We start from the raw sequence: 15,900 nt of genomic DNA on the forward strand, positions 1-15,900 counted from the left end.
ATAATTAATATTGTAATTTTTATTCATTAAATTATGAAAAATGTAATATAAAACAATTTGATTTCACCTTACATGTTAAGTACACTTTTTTTTTATTTTATCAGTTGATAATTATTTAGTATTAAGATAATTATTAAATATTATAATGATAAACTTAAATAGTAATTTAAGAAAAATTTAATAAAAAACTATAATGAAGATAAAAATGAGATAAACAAGTTATACTCAAGTTTAATTTTAATAAGTCAAATTCAAACTTTCAATCAAGCTCAATTAAATATATGAGTGAAACTTGAACAATTAATTTTTCTAAAAATCAATTCCAAACTTGGTGTTATTTGTTAAAGAGGAATTGCGAAGAAAATGAGGTGGAACCCAAAAGAAACATCCCTTCTAAGTTGAGGGAAATTGTGGAAAAACTTACTTTTTATAAAAATAAAAATGGGGAGGGGTTGTAATATATATATAAAAGCAATTATGTATTTTTAAATAAATTTATAAATAATTAAACTCTTAATGATTTTTTTTAATATAGGAAAGATTACAAAGATGGTTGCAATGAGGATTGAATCTAGGCCTTCATGCTTCTAACTACCCCAATCACTCCCCACCCAACCACTAGGCTAATCTTAGTGGTCTAAACTCTTAATAATTATGAACAAATACAATAATAATAATAATTTTTATTTATTATTTTTAGATAAAATTATTTATATATAAAAAATAAACCCCAATAATAGTAATAAATAAATATAATAATCATAACAAAAATAATTTTTATTTATTCCTTTTGAATTAAATTATTTATAAAATTATATATATATATATATATATATTTATGTTTATAATAATAACATTAATAATTTAAACTACATTGTAAAAAGAGAAGAAAATAATAATTATAAATATTATTTATTTTATATAGAAATTCAATTATATAAAACATAATTTTTAAATATCAAATTCACATTATTTCTCACCTAATTTAACTCTACTAAATAACTATAAATTTTACTATATTTTGTATTTATTTTCTATCAAACTAATTATCATATGTTTCCTCTAATTCCTCTGTCTTTCAAACAAAACATAAGGATAGGAGTTTGTCTCGTTTTTCACTCCAAACACACCAACTTACTTGTGTAATATGAAAAATTACACCGAAGTAACACTTGTTTTAGCCACAGAATTTTTGGTTGAATCTATATCAAATCTAACTTAACATGCATTACCTGCGTGGCTTGCCTTCAAGAGTTCAATCTAAACTAGCATTAATTTTTGAAAAATGATTTTTTAAAACAAATTAATTTTTCTAATATTGTTTTTATTTAATTTTGACTCTTATATGATATCATTTATTACATTTATCAATTATATCCACATAAAAAATATTATATAAAAATTTATATGAATTATTGAACATTTATCATTATTGAGAAAAACTCGAGTCTCACATCAACTAGAGATTAGACAATTAAATAGTATATAAGTGGAAAACAATTTTCACCTTACAAGTTAGTTTTGTAGTGTTGAGTTAGACTCAAATCCACTATTCTAAGATGACATCAAAGTCATCTAGATTCTTAAAAATGGGCCACCCAACATTGATACATGCCTCATGGGCATGAGGGGGTATATTATTGATATATGCCTCATGGGCATGAGGGGGTGTATTGAGAAAATTCTAAGTCTCACATCGACTAAAGATTAAGCAATTGAATATTATATAAGTAGAAAGTAACAATCACCTTACAAGCCAGTTTTGTAGGGTGGAGTTTGGCTTAATCTACTATTTTAAGATGGTATCAGAGCCATTTAGATCCACTTTAAATGGATCACCCACAATTGATACATGTGTCATGGTCATGAGGGGGTGTATTGAGAAAAATTCAAGTTCCGCCAAGTCTACATCATTAAAAAAATGACTACTTATCATTTATTCACGTACCAAGCCCAATAATACTGGGTGTACTAAGAAAAACTCAAGTCTCACATTAACTAAAAATTAAGCAATTAAATAGTATATAAGTAAAAAATAACCCTCACCTTACAAACTTATTTTATAAGGTTTAGTTAGATTTAAATTCACTATTATAAAAATGATCATTCATTTCTCTTGAATTTTTTTTATATCATATAATACAAATGCACACAAACGAGTCATCTCAATAATGGAGGCCATATAGGTTTAACTAGAAGGTTCAAAGTTTGTCACTCCACCTCATACTGCAGTCACATCACAGTGAATCAGTGTTGGACTTTGTTGGCTTAAAGTGAATTAAAGATCAATTTTTTGAGCTCTATTTTCAGAAAATATGAAGGACTAATTAATTTGTTTAAAAGAGAAAGTCATAATAAATGAAGGCTTAGAACATACAACCTACCTGAAAGCAATGACTAGTAGCAACTTTTCTTACTTCTTGGAGTCATAACTTATCAAATACTCGTGACATGAATTAATGTACTTTATAAAAATGTATTTCCCCCCTTAAATAACATCTTCAATATTAAATATAGTGAAGACTAAGGTTTCAAGCTTGCATTTAAAATTTTAATTATTCGGTGGCGAGGTGACATTAATTTCTTTAAAATTATCACAATCTACAGCATAATGAGAATGCCTTAGCCAAAAATGGGAAAATAATTAATAAAGAGAATGGTTTGGTAACAGAAGCATGCAACATCGAAAAAATTGATTTAAAAAATAAAATTGAAGAAAATGGGAAATCTAAAACAACACGTTTCTGAATTCTGAGGACCCATTATGTGAAATGAGGTTGGGAGAATAAGACAGAGAGAATCACAAGTGATGGAGGTGAAGGAGGGGTTGGTAACACGTGGCAGTCAACCATTGGTGACACGTCATGTTTATTATAAAATTTAACGCGTTTAGCCGCTAATGATTTTGTTTTGTAATTCCAAGCTTTTCGTGATCCATCTTTGGTGTTTGCATGTACTGGTGAAGGAAAGTGACAAAGGCTCGTGAAAATGGCACACTTTGCAATTGATGGAACGGGAAAAGGTTAGTTTATGGAATTTACTTGTTAGCATTTGTGGTTAAGGACGTGTTTGGTCAATTACTTGGAGATATGCTTTTTCTTTGAATTGTCTATTTTTGTAATATATAAAATATATTATATTTTCTAAATCAGTTAGCAATGGTTTTTCATTTATAGTTCTTGTACTTACACCTATCTAAATTTTATGTTTTTCTTTGTCAACATTTCCATGCAAAAGTACACTTGGTTACATTTGTATTTTGTAGTCCTCAAATATCACAACAGTGTAATTTTGGTCAATAACGAAATTGAATACCCTAAGTTTCACAATCATGTCATTTTGATTCTTCTCCTTTGTTAAATACTAGTATTTAATTTAATAAATTTTGCTAACATGACACTTGCCAATAATGCGAGAATAACCTACCACTTGTCACATATTTTAACGTCAGTTAAATTGTACTTTTGAGTATTTCCCACAATTGTATGTGAAAGAGACCAAGAATGTAATTAAATCACGTTAATATACTGTCTGATTACATATTGTTGCATCATTATTCACATATTATACCTAGTCAGTATGATTTGTTAAAAAAATAATGAAGAACTAATAAATAGACTAAAATAAAAAAATTATATTTTTGAATATCCAATTTACATAATATTGCGGTAAGTGGGACCAAAAGAAAATGTAAAAAATAAAAGTGTGGTACATCAAGAAGTGGGTAGTTGAAGGAACAACAGTAGTTGCAATTGGTGGAGGTTTAGGAAAAGATGAGAAACACAATAGTATAAGTGACTTTTGCTAACTTGTTCTCTCTTCCATCGTATTTTAATACTCATGCAAATATTAATTCAGTAAGAGACATGTTTAAGCCAAAAAAAAATTGATCTAAAATGTATTTTTTTATTATATAATACTAATATAACTTTGATTATTTATTTACAATTTTGGATTTGTTTTACCCTTCAACTTAAACATACACTCTTTTTTTTTTGTTTTGTTAGATGTTTTTAATTAAAAGTAATTTACGTGTTTATATTAGATGGTAGAGTTTCATGGCTTAAATACTATGATGAACTTCTTGTTTGACTTAGTATATAAAGTTCATATTATTAAAATCTACCATCTTTCATCTTTATATTAAATTAAATTTTAGTGTTTTAAAAAATTATCGATAATTAAAAATATTTATATATAATTTAAAATTTTCATTACAAATCTAAAATATAATTTATGAATTCAAATACTTTTGTTTATAATTGATTTAATTATAATATAATTCAAATATAAAAATATTTATTTATTATAAATTTTAATTATATCAAATAAATATTTATCATGTGCAATATACACACTAAAATACATTATTTTATTTTAAAAATTGTATCTAATTCATATAAATATGTTTTTGATTATCTATACTTAATGTACAAATATTTAAAAATAGAAACATGTTAATATCTTTATTATTTATAAAATAAAAATACAAAATTCAAATCAATCAAACTCCTAACATTTTTTTCTTCCCCATGCCTTTTCTACTCTTGGATGATGACATGGCCTGTATGGGCATAGCTTTTACTTGAGTTTAGCTTTGTTTGTCTTTGTTAACTAAAAGCAAAATTTAATTTTTTTTTAATATTTTGTGTGTATATACAATTGAGACAATAAGAAAATAACTTACAACCTCTAACAATCTTACCCAATCCTATATATATATATATATAACTTTTTTTGATCTATTTTTATTAATTTACTTATTTTATCTCATATTTTCTTTCATCTGTTTCTATTTCTCATGATTATATAATTTTTCAAGATAGTTTTATTGTAAAAAAAATGTAAATTTGATGATCCTTGTTACTAGTATATTTTTTTATGTGACACATTTTTTCAATCATAATATTGATTATAAAATATATTTATTAGAAAATAGTGACTAATTTCTATTTAAAATATAAGATAAATATTTTCTTCCTAACACAATATATTTTATATCCAAAATTAACACTAAAGACATGTATCATTACTATTTGTGATAAGAAGTGTTGATTATGACACACCTTTAAAGTAGAAAACTGTGAAAACTTTTATAATTTATACGGATAAAACCCCACGTAGGTGTGTAACTAAATGACAAAGAAAGAAATAGACATAATCAACATCAGGTTCATCGATAATCTTCCTGTGTAATCATTCTATATATCTTTATTTATAAAACTGAAACAAAACGGAATTGAATAATCGATTTTGAATATCTTAAACAATAAATACAGGGCATACATTAAGAGTTGATCAAATATAATAAGAAAGAAGAATTACGTAGCCACAGTGAGATTGTTGAGAATCTGTGAATAGCAGGTGAAAAATAATGGAACACACAGACATGTGGAACGACAAAGGGGCAGATGGCACAAAAAGGAAAGATGATCATTGTAAAAACTTTGTTCGATATATAAGTACGCGGTATTTAGGACACATGTGATGATGGACCCAATTAAAACATATAGAGTCAATACTAACAAAATGCCATTTCATTTCATGTGTCAATATGTGGAAAACAGAAAGGAAAAGAATGAGGGGAAAATGACACAATCAAATTTCATGATTTCAGAAATGAGACACCACAACATTAGCATCTTTAAAATTTGTGCACAACTTGGGCGTATTATGCCAAATGTTCTTCTTACCTTCTTCTCTTAACCTATCCTGCAAATTCAAATGCTCAATAAAACGTACACTTCTTTATTACAACAGTTAAACGTGTGTCAAAGTTTGAAGTTTTTTTTACCAATTTGATAGCACACGGATTTTGCATGAGAGTGAGAAATTCACTTGCATTGTTTCTGCATGAGTAAATTCTTCCCCCGGCTACTTATTTAATCAAGGAAAAAAAAATTGCTGTTGATCGGGGACTATATTTTTGGAAACATTGGCTCCTATTGAGTTTGGTTTTAGTCAAGCTTGAGTAGTAAAATAATGAATAATGATTTTTAAACATTACTTTCTCTGTTTTTTTTCATAGTCGTTTAAGGTTTTGCACGGGACTTAAGGAAATCATTGATATTTTAGTTTTCAAAAATATTTATTACTTACTTTCCTATTTTACCCTCTATTTTTTTTGCATGTTTTAGACTGTTGAACTACTCCATTAAATAGTTGTCCCTTTTTTTGTTTTTTATAGTATTTTGTTGAGAATATATTGCTCTTATAAATGCACATTAACTTTATGTGAGTAGTTAAAGAAAAATTAGGTAGACATTAAAAATAAATACACACATTGTTCAAGAAACATGTATTAATTATTAAGGATAAAAATAGAAGAAAAAAATTAATAACTCATTGATTTTAGTAATATGACAATGAAAAAAAAATAACAAATTCTGAAAAAACGACTATGAAAAAAAAATGGAGGGAGTATTACTTAGTGTGTTTGGAGCTAAATTCAGAAGGTGGATCGTTACTCTCTCTTTACCATCAACCCAAACAATAAAAAAGTAACTTTTCTATTAATGTGATTTTTGTCGGAATGTAAATTTCATACATAAATTCAAATATTCCTTTAATGAGTTATGAAATATTGTTTTGATAGTATGTATAAATTTTATAACTCAAAAAGAAAATCAATGTTATGTATGGAAACAATTGATCATCTTCCACTCCGTCCCCTTACAATATAATACAAATTATAAATGTAAAATGTGTCAAATTTTTCTCACAAATTAAAACCTAATTATAGATTTTTAATTTTTTTATTTACCAACTTTATATTTTATTATTAACATAAGTGATAATAACTTGTATCTTTCTGTTTTTTAACTAAAACATCTATTATTTTAATAGAAAAATACTCATTTTATGCGCTCATGATTTCTAACAAAAATTAATTATTGTTTTTGATCCGTAAATACTTCGTACCAATATTACGAAGAAAAAAAGAAAAAAAGTTAATTTTATTAAAAAAGTCTCTTTCATTTTACTTTCATAATTTATTTATTTATTCTTCTATAGATATTTATTCAAACTAAACTTAATATATTTTTACTGTGATTTTTAGTAAAACCTTTTTACTTAATTCACAGAAATTTGGTTAGGTCAGATTTTGAAATTGTTAGTTGGGTTCAATTAATCGCTTCAATTGATTGGCAGAATCATATGTAAGTAAAGAACAAAACCCTTAGACAACAGAAGGGAAAGGATATGAATAAGTTCTCTATGCTTATTTGTGATAAATGTTCGTTTACAAAATTTGTGCTTTCCCTTTCTATCTTTGATGCCTCTGCTTTAGCTTTAATAGCAGAACATTATTATTCAGTCTTTAGTTCTGTCCCATTCTTTTTCTGCAACTGTAATAGCAGAAGGGTTATAGATGATGGGTGACCTTTAATGTGTTTGTTTACAAAGAAAATGAAATCAGGAGCATATCTCTTCTTTTCATAGAAATTTCACCCTTTTTTAATATTTATTTTGAGAACTTTGTCAGCTAAACTTTAATCTATTTTATTATACTTATTTATATGCAAGGCAGACTTAGAACTTTAATTTTTCAGTCTTTGACAAAGTTTTCATCATTAGTGTAACGCATCCAAAAGCAGGACTCTCTTTGAATTCTGAGTAGACGAATTATGTCACCTCACAAGTCAAGGATCTTAATCTTCCACTTGTTAATTTATAATTGAATGAGGAATACTGATACGCTACTACTATCTCAGTCTTTATATAAAAGACTCTTTTTAACTTAATTACACTCTTTAAAAAAGTTTGTTAATTTAGTTAATAATAGTAAATTTCTCAATTATCATCATGTAAGTGCGCAGTTCTTTGTTAACCACTAATTGTATAGTGAAGTCTACAACTTGTTGTAAGGCCAAATTCATGTTTACAAAGAGGTAAGTTTTCTCTTTCATATTTTGATTACATATAATTATACTTAAGATTTTAATGACACCATGTTTTTAATGTTATTCTCCAATAATGTGTATAATAAAGATTTAATTAAAGATCAACGTATATCACTTGAGTAAAAAAAATTTTAATCAGAGAACAACATTGAAAGCACCTAACAAATTGAATTAAGTTTTACTCTTGGCCAAATTTAAAATCTACAAGGCCTTATGCATGGTACTGGTACCTCCCCACCTCATTTATGTTTTATATGTTGGGAATTGTGATTTTACCTTGATATGGTACAAAGGAACCTCATTAATTATGAGTAGGTGTGGATACATCATAATTGTGGTCACTTTTGAATAGCTACAAATGCATCTCTGGATGTAACTATCCTTGAGCTATCCTTGAGTTTATGATTTCTTGTACTATTGTATTGCATCAGTTGGCCTCAGAAAGATGCTCTACCTCCTCATCTTATATCTTCTATTCTTCTCCTTGTTGCCATTTTCCACCTTCTTTAATCAGCTAATAGTATTTTCTTGAGCATATTATATTCAGAAAATAATACTATATTAGCACCGAGGTACTTTTCAAACAAAAAGAAATAGATTAAGTTGCTGTACTTAGATCAGTGTATCCCTCTTCCTCAAAATATTTCTCAATGTATTGTCAAATACCCTTTATATGGAATAGGAGTTTTTATGTACGTAATGTGAGACATAATAATACAAGCCGTTGACACCAATGTGTTCCTTCAAACAAAAGGATAATTCTCAAGCACAAAACTTTAAATTGTCTCTGGCTAGTGTCTGCAATTCTTTGTTACTGATTCCCACGTTTTCCATTATCTTGGTGTTTTCCAACCATTCAGATGGGCTATGTTCATTTCATTATTAAAGCAAAAGAAGAGTTTTTGAGCATTTATTTCTCAATATCCTACACACATGCCTAACTTGATTATCCTGCATGCTCTAATGCTCTTACTCTTCATGATCTCTCTCTCTCTCTCTTTCTCTCTCTCTCCATGCTCCAATTTAGTAAATGGAAAACCCCTATCTATCTAAAGAGAATCTGATTTTATCTTGCCATCACTTTGTGCATTATTTAGGTCCTTTGGAGGCATTCCCATCAAAAAAATAAATATTAGATGTAGCTGGAGGCTTGTCCCATTTAGCATTGGACCACATAGCGTGCCTGCAAATTAATCATGAGAGCAAAACATAACAGTAGCTGCAACTGGTATGATTATATCTCTAACATGTCACAAGTTTAGTTAAAAACTGCATGTTCTTAAGTTCAACAAGTTACATACTAGCTATTAGCAAATACCCCAGAAACTGTTACTTGTGCAAAAGGAAGCCACTTATTTGATTTCAGAGACCCCACTGGATTAGTAACACTAAGACCTAACCCACGTGCTAATTGCTATGATGGATTACATAGTGAAATAGAAAATAATTTTGCTAGCAGAGTTATCCTAATCCACCAGTCAAAGATAATTGATTGGCCACCCTTTATTTATTAAGTAATGAATGTCTAAAATTATTAGTAGAACTTTTGCTTGTTGCGTGGGAAGAAGTAATGATGATGTTCAATTCAAGCTTCCAGAAAGGAACACTAAGCAAAATTTCTGAATAGGCCTGACCTGTTGTTTCAATGTCTCAATGAGGAGAATTCTCCATGTGGCTCTTCATATTAACTTCTTGAGCTCATGTGACGCCACATGCATGCTCTATTTTTTTGGTTAAAAGACAAACCATTAGTTTCTATCTTCAAATTTTTTATAGCATGAGTAAAGAATAAGATTCTGTAACTCTAAGAACTGTATCTTCCCGATAATATTCTTTTATTCTGTTGCAGAGTATCTCACTCCTATTATCTTTTTTAGAGAGAGTGATTGCCAGTTTACCTCTTAGCAATGTCATCAACAGAGTAAGTGTCATACTCTTTATTATTTTAAGTTGAACTTTTAACAAGAAAATTAAATGAAGAAGTCAACATTCCACATGTTTAGTAGTAAAGCAAGAAATGTTCCAAATACTAGTACTAGAGTGAAGCAACATCTATGTCTCTACATTTCATCAGATATTTTGGAAATCCAATCAATTGCCTTATGAATAAATCATTTCACTCATTAGTTATGAATTTCAAAGTCAATTTGTGTATGATATAACTTTATTTTATGTCTAAAACAATGTTATTATGCAGGATATCAAGTTGGGTCATCTTTTGCCAATGGATTGAAAATTGTTTAATTTGATTAAAAAAATATCATGTGCTCCATGCTTCACTTCTGTTTTCATTTTCAAAGTCCTTCACCTTGCGTTTTATCACACTGGTAAGATCCTTTTTACATGCATGTATCATGTATGCATAAGTGGAGAGAGAAAACATCAAAACAACAATAGTAAAAGTATTATTCTAGTAAGTGAAGTCGTATTATTCTAGTAAGTCAAGTCGACTACGTGCGTGTTTGCATTGGAGTCGAAACGTGATTTTTCACGTTTAATTGGAAGTAACAAATAATAGTTTTTACATAAAAATCATTGTTGGACATGGAGAGAGAAGAAAAAATTGTTTTACAAAATGGAAACCAAACACGCACTACATAGATGGCCCGACACCGTTGGATTCCATTAAAGATCAAGTTATTTGAGAGGAAATTGAAAAATAATAAAATTTCCTGATCAAGGGAAACTAAAGCATGATGATATGGAGGAACATTGAATTTTCTGCAAGCTGATCTATGAGGGGAACCCTTCAAAGAGTTAGTAAGATATCAAATCAAACTTCCCTATGAAGCAAAACTCAATGTCCTGTACTACATGGTATCTGAAGTACCAAGTTTTTCACTTGTTTTGCCACAAGATAAGCTTTGAATTGAAGCCGCAATTGCACATGGTATTTGATAGATATGGACCACAAAAGGTTTTCGGTTTGATTTCTTTAGTACTACATATTATTAAAACGAAGATGCAGGTTAGGTGTATATGCTTTGCACTAATCTTTTACTAAGGATCACATCTCACTTTAGTTATAATGGAAAGAGTGAGAAAGTTGTACAATTACAATTAATGTCATGAGATTCACAAAATATGGTGTATAAGTCAATTATTCAGGAAAGGGTGTCTTCGGTATAAACAAAGAACATAAAGGTTCCAGCTAATCTATGTATGAATTCGACAATAAAGCTCCATTACTTGTTAGTTGTGAGTGATGAATCAAGGATTTGAGAGATTACAGAAATTAATTGATTATTTTAAGAAAAGGAACGGATTGGTTGTATTACGAGAAATTTAGTAAAGATTCCATCGTATTCATATTTATTTATTTTAAGTTTATAAGCTATGATACGAGTTTAGTTAAACCAGCCAATGTAACAAGTGTTTGGATCGCGGTTTGAATTCCTCCAAACCTGTTTGCCATTTGCAAATAATAACTCTTAATAAAGTGTTATTATTATTATTATTATTATTGTCAACAATTGACAAATTATTTTTTTAATGACAAATTATTTTTAAAATAATAGTTATATATTAATTGCATGTGCTTGTAGATAGCTTGGTTAGGTTGTTCAAATTTAATAGAACTACACGTGTAATAATACCCTAGAAAAATGTACAATTAAAATCATAATTATTCATTCTGCTTAGTTGTGCTCTTGCTGATTTTCATAAAATAAAAAATTTCGTCCATCATCTTTCCCTTATTCGGAACAAAAGTACTAGCTTTGTTACGAGCTACAGTATAGTTTTCACGAGTTTTGATGAACCAATTAAAACCAAACATGTATTGCTGGCTTTTACTGTGTATTCAACGTCAACCAAATATGAACCTATTACCTATTAGTACTATTCCGAACAAGTGTTGAGAATTTTTAGTTTAACAATATACTTTTGTTTTATTCTTATAATTTTAAGACTATGAAAAATAAATAAATTTTTTTTTGGTTTTTTTTTTTTGATTAAATTTTATTTTGGTCTTTGAAAACGTTACAGTTACTTGTTTTGCAGTACAACGACTACCATGAACGAGAGTCAAAACCCTGATTTCATTTCATACCAATCCAAAACTGAAGGCCATTATTGGCTGATAGCGTGATAGCGTGTTTGAGTTGGCGTTTGAACGTGAAAAATCACGTTTGATTAGAAGGAAAAAATTTCAACTTTTCTGTAAATACATATATGGACGTAGAAAAAGAATGTAAACTTACGTTTATAAATTCAAACCAAACACACACTGAATCTCTAACAATTGAATTAGCCATTGTCACATCCATTTGCAACACTTACATTGTCCGTTGTGAAATTAAATCCTAGTGCATGAATTCATTATCACGTGCCTACCCTCATGTCTTTTGTATTTTTTTTTATCTATAAAAAATTATAAAAATGCAACGGATGGAACTCCTTCTTCTAACTATTAGATTAATTCTAATGATCTTCTTGTCTTTTATATTTTTCTTGTTTCTTGTTCTTTTGATCTTTTAAATTTATGATGTAAATTTAACTTTGATTTTTTAAATTTAAAATTAATATTATTAGTTGATATAATTATAAAAAAGTATTTCAGTATTTCTATTCAAACATTATTATAAGTTTCTAAGACAAGATTTATCTACTAATAAATTTGTCATAAAAACTTACCAAGTAATATCTTTATTAGTAAAAATATTATATTAAAAGTTTAGGGTTTAGAGTTCACACAATTAACTTATTTTATTATTCTCAATCATACTGCAAGTGATATTGAAAGATTACAACATTTGTTTTCCCATTAGAAAAAGTGGTTTTAAATTTAAAGGATAAAAAAGAACCTTACTTCAAAATTATATTTGGTTTTTTTCTTCTTCAACAAATGGAGGCATTAATGACACAAGTGCTTACGTCAATATCTACTTTTGATGTTAGTTGTAGGGTAGGCACAGTAGTGATTTTACGCAATCTTAAGAGGAAAAACAACTATGCATTCCATAATTTTTAAGAAATCAGGGGTAATATGGTTTTATCGGTATACATAGATTTTTCATGTAAATTTTTGGTTAATATTAATACTCCATCTTTTCTTTATTATAAGAAAAATAATAATTTTATACAAATTAAAAAATTAATTATTTACATTTAATTTTATTGATTTCATAATATTCTTACTAAATCGTTCTTATTATAAATATAAAAAATAATACAACTGAAATGTCATATCTTAAATAAGAGATATTATATGAAGAATATCGTTAAATAAAGAAAAAATAGTTAAAATTTATTTATTATTAAAAAATATTATTTTATTTCATATATTAAGAATAAAGAGAGTAAGTTTTTAGGCATTATTTTTTTTAAATTTTACTTTTAGTCTCTAATTAACATTTTGACTGATTTTGATCTTAAATTTTTTCTCTATCGATGATTTTGGTCTTTATTGTTAAATTCTAATATGAAGCGATGACATAATAATTATGTTAGTAATTAACTATGCCAATTATCACATTATTAACTAATTTGATGTGATAATTATGTGTAATATTGTTTTGTAAATTATAATTTTTTATTCTCTTTTTTTTTTTTAAATTTACTTTTAATTTCTCATCAATATTTAAATCAATCATAATCTATCATCTTTCAATGAAATTCACTTTTAATCTTCCAAACAAAATCAGCAACTCATATTAAGTAAAATTAACAAAGACTAGTAAAATCACAAATCATTAAATCCATAATCAAAACTCGAAGCATTAAATTGGAGTTAGTTTATATCACTTTTTGTATTAAGAGTTGTTATTTTACTTATTACAACTCCAAGAGCCTCAAAGGCTCATACACGAATTAAATATGTATATATAAATATTTAACTGTTATAATATTTTTTCATGAAAAAAAATAAAAATAGTTTATTTATTTTATTATAAGAGAGTCAATTCATTTAACCTACTAACTTATAGGGAATTGAGGCAAATTGACTATTTTATTGTTCACTAATAAAATGAGTCAAGTTAGGATGACTAACTTTTTTTTGTCGATTTATGACGTGTCACTTTGAATAGACTTGGTTGGCCTACTTTCACAATTCTACCACATGGTAAGTCATTTAGTTGTCACATTATTGATTATTGATGATAATTGTAGAAAGATTTAGTTGACCAACATAATGACAAATAATAATTGAAGAATTGTGATTAATTAAGAAATTATTAACAAATTAAAAGTTAATTTTATAATAAGATCAAGAAAGTTGTCTAGAGACTAAAAGTAAATTTCATAAAAAATTTAGACTTTCAAACATAACTTAGAAAAAAATATATAAATAACTATTACGTCAAAATAGTTGATAACTTGCCCAATGACATATCTACTAATATAGTTGTCATGTCATCACTTAAAGACAATGCTTAATAACAGGGAGTAAACATATTAATAAGGGAAAAGAATTTAGAACTGGTTAAAAAAGTGAAAATTTTAAAAATAAAAACTAAAAAATACTTAACCTGAAACTAATATACATTCGAGGGGACCCTTTTAACAATTACCATCGTAAATGCTGTATCATTAAAAAAAATGGTACTATAACATTTAAATTAATACATACATATACTAGCAGAAGCAAACCAGACCTTTAGTAGTAATTAATAATTAAAAGTAATCACATATAATTAAGCCAATCATAAAAGTCAAAGATTTCACATTTGTTAGAAAGCCTTAAATGCATTGCCACATTTGGTAAAGCTTTTTCGTCAGTTATGAACTCTAACTGAGCTTTGCCTCCAACCCTAAACGATCTAGAGCACATATATAGTTAGGCCTATTTGATTTATCTCATCCTATTGTCTGTATTCATTTGTCCCAAATCAACCATACAAACTATATATTATAAGGTGGTAGTTATGAGGTGCCACCTTCCAACTTTTTCACCAACATCTCCAATTTCATATATAACTATCATGACGTTGATCGTTCGTCACATTTTGTAGCCTATGAAACCATTCTTTCTCCTTTTGTTTCGATCCATTCCTCTTCTTCGTCAACTCTTTCATTATATTATATATCCTCTGTGGTAGCCATGTGAGTGAGTGGTCCTTTCACTTGTTAAAAGGGTGTGATAACGTATGGAGCTTGATACAAAGACAAAGATGGTGGTATATATGAGTAGGACCTATTATTGTAGCATGCCCACTTGTTTTTGATCCTTTCTTGTGTACAACTAAGCCACTAACTGGTAGTAGGTAGGTATGTATGGTACATGAAGATGAATGAATGGATGGATAAACCATCATTTAGTTTTTGTTTTTGTCCTCAAACGTGTGTACTAGGAACCTAATACTCTATCCTCGAGACCCACCTTTAATTAAATATTAAGTTTATCACACACTATATATGTGTGTGTTTTTTATTCTTCTTCACTGCCAAGACTGATTTGGTGTTAATTTTCTAAACAATTGTTCAGGCAAGTACTTATAAATTATGCTTGAACCTGTTCAGTGGCATACTAGGGAGCGGAAATGCAGGGGAATTTTGAAGCAAAATCGGTGAAGGATGGAAAACCATGTATAAAAATCTAGTTTCTTTTGAATGTTTCCATTTTTTTTTATTATTACAAAACATAAGTATGATCTTTATGTGGTTGGTACTGTCAAAATTGAAGTTTTATGTCAAGAACAAACTTAAATGTATATTAATGAGATCAACATTAAATGCAAATACATATTATTGAAGTAAAATTTTAATTCTGATTGATGAACACGTCTAAAGAATTGTACTTAAGTTTTTTTTTTTCAAGGTAGGGGGTGCAATGATTCAAACTCATACTTAAAACTTTGAGACTGAGAGTAACTCGTATGGCTGTTGTTGCATTTGCAATTGATTACTTGTTTACCTAAGACATGGTTCGCTTGGAGTAGGGCATGGCTTGCTTAGACCATAAGCCCAAAGACAAGTTTTTTGTGTTGCCTCACGTTGTTAATGTCAACGTATTGAAGAATATTTCATGACTTGGATGAATTATATGTTGAGGACA

This window comes from Cajanus cajan, chromosome 11, assembly GCF_000230855.2.
Source record: "Cajanus cajan strain Asha chromosome 11, NIPB_CcT2T_4, whole genome shotgun sequence".
NCBI lineage: Eukaryota > Viridiplantae > Streptophyta > Magnoliopsida > Fabales > Fabaceae > Cajanus > Cajanus cajan.